Source organism: Pecten maximus, chromosome 2 (assembly GCF_902652985.1).
Source record: "Pecten maximus chromosome 2, xPecMax1.1, whole genome shotgun sequence".
In the NCBI taxonomy this organism is placed as follows: domain Eukaryota; kingdom Metazoa; phylum Mollusca; class Bivalvia; order Pectinida; family Pectinidae; genus Pecten; species Pecten maximus.
Genome location: NC_047016.1, coordinates 54292720 through 54301713, shown reverse-complemented (window position 1 = coordinate 54301713; position 8994 = coordinate 54292720).

The window sequence follows — 8994 nt, the reverse complement described above, 5'->3', positions numbered from 1 at the left end:
AGGGTTAGGGTTAATACCTAACTATTGTTAACGCGTTACGGTTAATACATTGTACCTAACTATTGTTAACGCGTTACGGTTAATACCTAACTATTGTTAACGCGTTACGGTTAATACCTAACTAAAAATACCTAATCATTAACTATATATGTTCCGTCCCCTGACCCAGACAAATGTTATATGTTCTGTCCCCTGACCTCTGACCCAGACAAATGTTATATGTTCTGTCCTCTGACACAGACAAATGTTATATGTTCCGTCCCCTGACCCAGACAAATGTTATATGTTCTGTCCCCTGACCCAGACAAATGTTATATGTTCCGTCCCCTGACACAGACAAATGTTATATGTTCCGTCCCCTGACCAAGACAAATGTTATATGTTCTGTCCCCTGACCCAGACAAATGTTATATGTTCCGTCCTCCTGACCTCTGACCCAGACAAATGTTATATGTTCCGTCCCCTGCCCCCAAAAAAATTTTTTTGCTTCCCCCCCCAGAAAATTTTTTTGCCCCAAAAAATTTTTTTTTTCCCCCCCCGGGGGGAAAAAAAAAAAAATTTTTTAAAAAAGGGGGTTTTTCCCCCCCCCCCTTAAAAATTTTTTTAAAAGACAAATTTTTTTTTGGTCCCCTGCCCCAAAAAATGTTGTCCCCTGCCCCGGGGAAAAATGTTTATTTCCCCCCAAACTTTTTTTTTCCGCCCGCCCCCCAAAAAGTTTTTTTTTCCGCCAAACCAAAAAAGTTTTTTTTTTCCCCCCCCCAAAAAATTTTATTTCCCCCCCCAGACAAATTTATTGCCCGTCCCCTCCCCCGCCCAAAAAATTTTTATGTTCGTCCCCGGCCAAAACCAAATTTTAATGTTCGTCCCTGACCGACAATTTGTTATTGGCCCCCACCCAGAAAAAGTTATTTTTTTTTCCCTCCAAAAATTTTATTTTCCCCCCCCCAAAAAAATTTTTTTCCCCCCTCCCCGGAAAATGTTATATTTTCTTCCCCTGCCCCCGAAAAATTTTAGTTTGCCCTGCCCCCAAAAAATGGTTATTTTCCCCCCCCCAAAAATGTTCTTCCCCCCCCCCAAAAAAAAATTTTTTGTTGCCCCCTTTTTTTCCCCGACCCAAACAAATGTTATTGTTCGCCCCCCGGACTTTTTTTCCCCCCCAACAAATTTTATAGTTCCCCCCCTCCCCCAGACAAATTTTAATGTTCGTCCCTGACCTTACCCAGAAAATGTTATTGTTCGTCCCCTGCCCCGACAAAAATGTTTTTCCCCCCTGACCAGAAATGTATTTTTCTCCCCCCTTGCCCAAACAATTTTAATGTTCTGCCCCCCAAAAAATGTTATATTTTCCCGTCCCCGGCCCAGACAAATGTTTTGTTCTCCCCTGCCCGCCCAAAATTTATTTTCCTGACCCAACAAAGTTATATTTTTCCCCCCGACAAGAAAATGTTTTTTTTTTTTTTTTCCCCTCCCAACCCAAAAATTTTTTCCCCCCCTCCCCCCCCCAAAGGAAAAGTTTTTCCCCCCCCCAAAAAATTTTATGTTCCTTCCCCCTTCCCCCAAAAAAAAATGTTATATTTTCCCCCCCGCCTCTGACCCAGACAAAGTTTTTTGCCCCCTAAAAACCTTTTGGGACCCCCAAAAAAAATTTAATGTTTTGTCCCCTGACCAGAAAAATTTTTAAATTTTTCCTCCCTCCCCGAAAATGAAATTTTTTCCCCCCCCTCCTCTCCCAACAAATTTTTTTTCTGTCCCTGAACCCCCCAAAAAATTTTATTTTTTTCCCCTGCCTCTGCCCAGCAAATGTTATATGTTTCCCCCCCCTACCCAGCAAATGATTTTTCCCTACCGAAAATGTTTATTTTCCCGCCTGACCAGAAAATTTTTTTGGTTCCCCTGACCCAACAATGTATTTTTGTCCCCTGCCTCTGACCCAGCAAATGTATATTTCGTCCCCGGGAAAAAAAAGGGGCCCCGCCCCCTTTTTTATTGTTTTCCCGACAAGAAAATTTTCCCCCCCCCCAAAAGGTTTTTCCCCCGCCCTGCCCCCAAAAAAGGTTTTTTTTGCCCCTGACCAGAAAAATTTATAGTTCTTCCCCCAAAACAAGTTATTTTTCCTCCCCCCCTCCCCCAAAAAAATTTTTATTTCGCCCTACCCAGAAAAGTATATTTCGTCCCCCCCCAAAATTTATAGTTCCCCCACCCAAATGTTATATTTCCCGTCCCCTGCCCCACAAAAAATGTTAATTGCCCCGCCCTGACCCAGAAAAATTTTTTTTGCCCGACCCAAAAATGTTTTTTCCCCCATGCCCCCCCCCAAAAAAATTTTTTTTCCCCCCCTCCCCCCAAAATTTTATTTCCGCCCCCGACCTATGCCCAACCCCGAATTTTTTTCGCCCCGACTTTTTCCCCTGACCCGACAAAATTTTAAAATTTTTCCCCTGACCAGACAAAGGGTTTTTTTCCCCCCCAAAAAACCCCCTACCCAAAACAAATTTATTTTTCCCGACCCAGACAAATTTATTTTTCCCGCCCCTTTTTGACCCAACAAAGGTTATATTTCCCCCACCCCCAAAAATGTTATTTTTGTCCCCTCCCCCGGACAAATTTTATATTTTCCGTCCCCTCAAAAAAAATTTTTTCTGCCCCCCCAAAGAAAAATTTTTCCGCCCCTGACCGGGACAAAGTTTATGTTGCCCTGACCAACAAAAATTTTTCCGTCCCCCCCCCCAAAAAATTTTTCCCCCCCCAGAAAAATTTAAAGTTTTCCCCCCAGAAAATTTTTTTTTTTGTCCCCTGACCACAACTTTTTTTTTCCCCTGCCAGACAAAGTTTTTTTTTTGCCCCATTTTGGTTTTTTCCCCCCCCCGTTTATTTTTTCGTCCCCTGACCCCCCAAAAAAAAATTTTTCCCCCACCCCAATTTATGTTCGTCCCCCCCCCAGAAAAGTTATGTTCCCCCCCCTGACCCGAAAAATGTTAATTTTGCCCCTGAAAACCCCAAAACCCCCCGTTGGGGCCCCCCAAAAAATTTTTTTTCCCCCCCCAAAAAATTTTTCTGCCCCGAAAAAATTTTTCCCCCTTTCCCCCGACAAAGAATTTTTTTTCCCCGCATATCCTCCAAAAAATTTTTTTTTTTCCCCCCCCCGACCCGACAAATTTTTTCTTCCCAAACCCCAAAATTTTTTTTTGGTCCCTGAAAGACAAATGTTATTTTCCCCCCTGCCCAAAAAAATTTTTTTCGCCCCAAAAAAAATGTTTTTCCCCCCCGAAAATTTTTTCCCCCTGTAAAAATTTTTTTTGTCCCCCCCCCCAAAAAAGGGGGGAAAAAATTTTTTTCCCCCCCCAAAAAAATTTTTATATGTTCCGCCCCCGAAACCCTTTTAACCCGAAAAAAATTTAATGCCGGAAAACCCCCCCCCCCCCCGAAAAAAATTTTTTTCCCGCCCGACAAGAAAATGTTTTTTTCCCCCAAACCCCCGTTTATTTCCGTCCCTCCCCCAAAAAAAATTATTTTTCCCCCACCCCCCCCAAAAAGGTTATATTTTCGGTCCCCGACCCAGAAAATTTAGTTTGTCCCTGACACAGACAAATTTTAAATTTTTCCTCCCCTGCCCCAGAAAATTTATGTTGCCCCGACCCCAAAAATTTTTGTCCCGCCTTTTCCCCGAAAAAAATTTTTTTCCCGCAAAAAGTTTTCCCCTAAAAAATTTTTCCCCCCCCCAAAAAGAAAATGTTTTTTTTTTTTCCCCCTCCCCACCCAATTGGGATTTTGTCCCCTGCCAACAAATTATATGTTCTTCCCCCAACCCAACCTTTTATTTCCCCCTACCCGACAAAGTTAATTTTGTCCCCTGCCGCCCCAAATTTTTAAATGTTTTTCCCCTGACCCAACTTTTTATATGTTTTCCCTGACCAGACAAATTATATTTTCCCGTCCCTGAAACCCGAAAATGTTTGTTCGCCCCCCCCCTTTATTTCCCCCCAAAGAAATTTTTTTTCGGGGCCCCCAGCAAATGTTATATGTTGCCCCTGCCCGACCCAAAAATTTATATGTTTTCCCCTACCCCAGAAAATTTTTTGTTCGTCCCCTGACCAGAAAATTTTTTGTTCCCCCCCAAAGAAATTTTCTTTCTGACCCCCCCCCGACAAATTTTATTTTCTTCCCCCTTTCCCCAGAAAAGTTTATTTTTCCCCCAAAAAAATTTTTTGTTGTTTCCCCCCAACAAAATTTTGTCCTCCCCGACCAAGAAAATGTTTTTCCCAAATTTTTCCCCCCTGGAAAATTTTGTTCGTCCCCTGCCCCAAAAAAGTTATTTTCTGCCCTGCCCCCCCAAAAAAAAAGGGGCCCCCGACCAAAAAAAGTTATATTTTTCCGCCCCTTTTCCCGACAAATGTTATATGTTTTTCCCGCCCCAGAAAAAATTTTTTTCCCCCCCCCAACAAATGTGATATGTTTCTTGTCCCCCTGACCCAGGACAAATGTTCTATGTTCTGACCTCTGACCCAGACAAATGTTATATGTTCTGTCCCCTGACCTCTGACCCAGACAAATGTTATATGTTCTGTCCCCTGACCTCTGACCCAGACAAATGTTATATGTTCTGTCCCCTGACCTCTGACCCAGACAAATGTTATATGTTCTGTCCCCTGACACAGACAAATGTTATATGTTCCGTCCCCTGACCTCTGACCCAGACAAATGTTATATGTTCTGACCTCTGACCCAGACAAATGTTATATGTTCTGTCCCCTGACCTCTGACCCAGACAAAGGTTATATGTTCTGTCCCCTGACCAGACAAATGTTATATGTTCCGTCCCCCCCCCAAAAGAATTTTTTTCCCAAATGAACGTCCCCTGACCCCCCAGAAAATTTTTTTCGCCCCGCCCAAAATGTTATATTTTTTCCCCCCCCAAACAAATGTTTTTTCGTCCCTGACCAAAAAAACCCCCCCCCAAAAATTTATTTTTCCCCTAAAAAAATTTTTTTCCCCCGAAGAAAATGTTTTTTTCCCCCCCCAAAAATTTTTTTTTCCCCCGCCCCAAGAAATTTTTTTCCCCCCCCCCAAAAAAAAATTTTTTTGTCCCCCAAGACAAATGTTTTTCCGTCCCCTGACCGCCCCCAAAATTTTAAGTTCTGCCCCACCGACAAATTTAAACCCCCCAAAAAAATTTTTTTCCCCCCCCCCGACAATTTAATGTTGTCCCCACAAAACAAATGTTTGTTCCCCCGCCCAAAAATTTTTTTCCCCCCAAAAAAAAGCAATTTTTTGTCCCCCCTGACCCGACAAAGGGGTTTATGTTCGTCCCCCACAGACAAATTTATATGCCCCCGTCCCCTGCCAAACCCAAATTTTATGTTCGCCCCCCGCCCCCAAAAAAAAGTTTTTTCCCCCCAAAAATGTTAATGTTCGCCCCCTACCCAAAATTTTTTAATTTTTCCCCCCCAAAAAAATGGTTTTTTTCCCGCCCCCCAAACAAAATTTTCTTTTCCCCTGCCCAAAACAAATTTTTTTCCCCTAAAGAAAATTTTTGCCCCGGACAAATGTTAAGTTCTCCCTGCCCTTGCCCAAAAAGAAATTGCCCCCACCGACCCAAACAAATTTTTGCTCCCCACCCAAAAAAAAATTTTTTGTCCCCCCCAAAAAAAAAGTTTTTTTCCCGCCCCTTACCCAAAAAAAATTTTTTCCCCCCTTTCCCCCCAACAAAAAAAGGTTTTTTCCCCCCCCCCTTTTAAAAATTTATTTTTTCCCCCACCAGAAAAGTTTATGTTCGGCCCCAAAAAAATTTTTCGCCCCATTAAAAGAAAAATTTTTCGCCCCGACAAAAAATTTTTTCCCCCCCCCAAAAATTTTTTCCCCGCCCCAAAAATTTTTTTTTCCCCCCCCAAAAAATTTTAAGCCCAAAAAAAATTTTTAAAATTTTTTTTTTGGGGGACCCAAAAAAAAATTGTTCGCCCCCTGCAAAAAAAAATTTTCCCGTCCCACCAGAAAATTTTATTTTCCCCTCCCAGACAAATTTTAATTTTTTCCCCTCCTCTGACCCAAAAATGTTTGCCCTGCCCAACAAAGAAATTTTTTCCTCCCCCGACAAAAATTTTCTTCTGACCGACAAAAAAGTTTTCCCCTGACCAAAAAATTTTTTTTTTGGCCCCCTGACCCCCGGGTTTTTTTTTTTTTAAAAATGTTTTGCCTCTCCCCCAAAAAAATTTTTCCCCTGACCGAAAAGTTTTTTCGCCGAAAAAAAAAGTTTATGTTCTTTCCCCCGCCCTTTGCCCGCAAGAATTTTTTTTCCCCCCCGAAAAATGTTATAATTTTCCCCCCCCCTCCTACCCAAAAAATTTTTTTCCCCCACCCAAAACAAATGTATAGTTCGTCCCCTGCCCCCCCCAAAAATTTTAAAATTAGTTCCCCTGCCCAAAATGTTATATGCCCGTCCCCCCTCTCCCCAAAAAAAAATTTATAGTTCTGCCCCTGACCGAAAATTTAATTTCGTCCCCTCCAAAAAATTTTTTCCCCCCCTCCCCAAACCCAAAAATGTTTTGTTCCCCCCCTTGCCCCGACAAATTTAATTTTCCCCTGACCCCCAAAAAATTTTTTTCTGCCCCTGACCTCCCCAGAAAAGTTATTTTTTCCCCTGACCGCCCCAAAAAATGTTATTTTTCTGTCCCCGCCAAGACAAATGTTATATTTTTCCGTCCCTCCAAGACAAATGTTTTTTTCCTGCCCAGGAAAAATGTTCTTCCCTGACCCTCCCAAAATTATATTTTCTGCCCCCCCTTACCCAGACAAATTTTTATTTTGTCCCCTCCAAAAACCCAACAATTTTTATGTTTTTCCCCGACCCCCAAAATTTTTTTTCCTCCCAATTCCCAGAAAATTTTTTTTTCCCTGACAAGACAAATTTTTTTTCCCTCCCCCCAAAAATTTATATTTCGTCCCCCCCCGCCCAAACAAGTTTACCCCCCTCCCCCCCAGACAAAAGTTTTCCCCCCCCTACCCAAAAAAATGTTATATGTTCGTCCCCTGACCCAGAAAATTTATATTTTTCCCCCTGCCCCCAAAAAAGAAAAGTTTTTACCCCCCCCTCTGCCCCAAAAAAAATTTTTTTTGGGTCCCCCCCCCGACAAATTTTTGTTCCCCCCTGCCCAAACAATGTTATATGCCCGTCCCTGCCAAGACAAATTTTAATTTTCCCCCTCCCCCAAAAAATTTTAAATTTTCTTTCCCCCCCCCGAAGGTTTTTGGGTTTATCCCCCCCCAGACAATTTTATTTTTCCTCCCCCTTGACCAGAAAAAGTTATATTTTCCCGCCCCCGACCAGAAAAATTTTTAATTTTTCCCCTCCCCGACAAATTTTTGTTTTCCCCCCCCAAAAAAAAAAGGTTTTCCCCTCCCCCCCGAAAAATTTTTTTTTGACCCTGACCGACAAATGTTTTTTCCCCCCTTCCCCCCAAAAAAAATTTTTTCCCCCCCCAAAAGGAATTTTTTTCCCCCCTGACCCCCCAAAAGTTTTCCCCCCGGCCCCCCGAATTTTGCCGCCCTCCCTTGACCCGAAAAATTTTTTTCCCCCTTTACAAAGCAAATTTATGTTCCCCCCTGACCAAAAAATGTTATATTTGCCCCCCCTTTAAAAAAGGTTTTTTCCCCGCCCGAAAAGTTAGTTTTTCCCCCCCCAAAAAAATTATATTTCCCCCCCACCAAAAAATGTTTTTTTCCCGCCCTCCCAACAAATGTTTTTGTTCGCCCTGACCGCCCCAAAAAGTTTTTCCCCCCCCTGAACCCGCAAAAATTTTTTCCCCCCCCAAAAAATTTTTTTTTTCCCTCCCCGACCAGAAAATGTTTAGTTCGTCCCAACCGAAAAATTTTTTTTTTTCCCCCCAGACAAAGTTATATTTTCCCCCTGACCAAAAAATTTTTTTTTTTCCCCCCCTCCCCCCCCCTTTTTTTTTCCCCCCAAAACAATTTTATAGTTCGTCCCCTGACCCAGACAAATTTTTGGGCCCCGCCCGAAGGGGGGCCCTTCCCCTTTAATTTTTTAAAAAAAACCCCAAATTTTACCCCCCACCCAAAAAATTTTATTTTTGCCTGCCCAGACAAATTTTTTTGTCCCCCCCTGACCCAAAAAATTATAGTTCTCCCCCTGCCCCGAAAAATTTTTAATTTTCTTCCCTGACCCCCCCCCCCCCCAAAAAAAAATTTTTCCCTCCCCCAAAAAATTTTTTGTTTTCCCCCCGCCCAGACAAATTTTATGTTCGCCCTGCCCCACCCAGACAAAGGGTTAGGCCTGCCCAACCCGACCAAATTTTATTGTTCGCCCTGACCCAGAAAAATTTTTCGTCCCCTCCCCGAAAAAAGTTATATTTCTTTCCCTAAACAAAAATTTTTTCCCCCTGCCCCCAAAAAGAAATTGTTTTCCCCCTTCCCCTGACCAAAAAATATTTTTCCCTGCCCACCCAGAAAAATTTTATAGTTTGGGCCCCTGTTTTTCCCGACAAAATGTTTTGTTCTGCCCTCCCCAGACAAATTTTATATTTTGCCCCGCCCTTACCCCAAATTTTATTTTGTCCCCCTTACCCAGACAAATTTTTGTTTTCCCCCTGCCCGACTTTTTTCCCCCCCCAAAGAATGTTTTTTCCCCAAAAAAAATTTAGGGTTTCCCCTTCCCCCCCCCGGACAAATGTTTATGTTCTGCCCCTGACCTTACCCAGAAAATTTATATGTTTGTCCCTGCCGCCCCAAAAGTTATAGTTCGCCCCCACCTCTACCCAGACAAAGTTATATGTTGCCCCCGACCCAGACAAATTTTAATGTTCGTCCCCCCTTTGCCCCAGAAATTTTATATTTCTTCCCTGACCAAACAAATGTTTATGTTCGTCCCCAAAAAAAAAATTTTTTTTTCCTCCCCAAAACGTTTATGTTCGCCCCCAGACAAAGTTTTTTGCCCCCTCCGACAAAATTTTTTTCCCCCCCCCAAAAAAAAATTTTTTCTGTCCC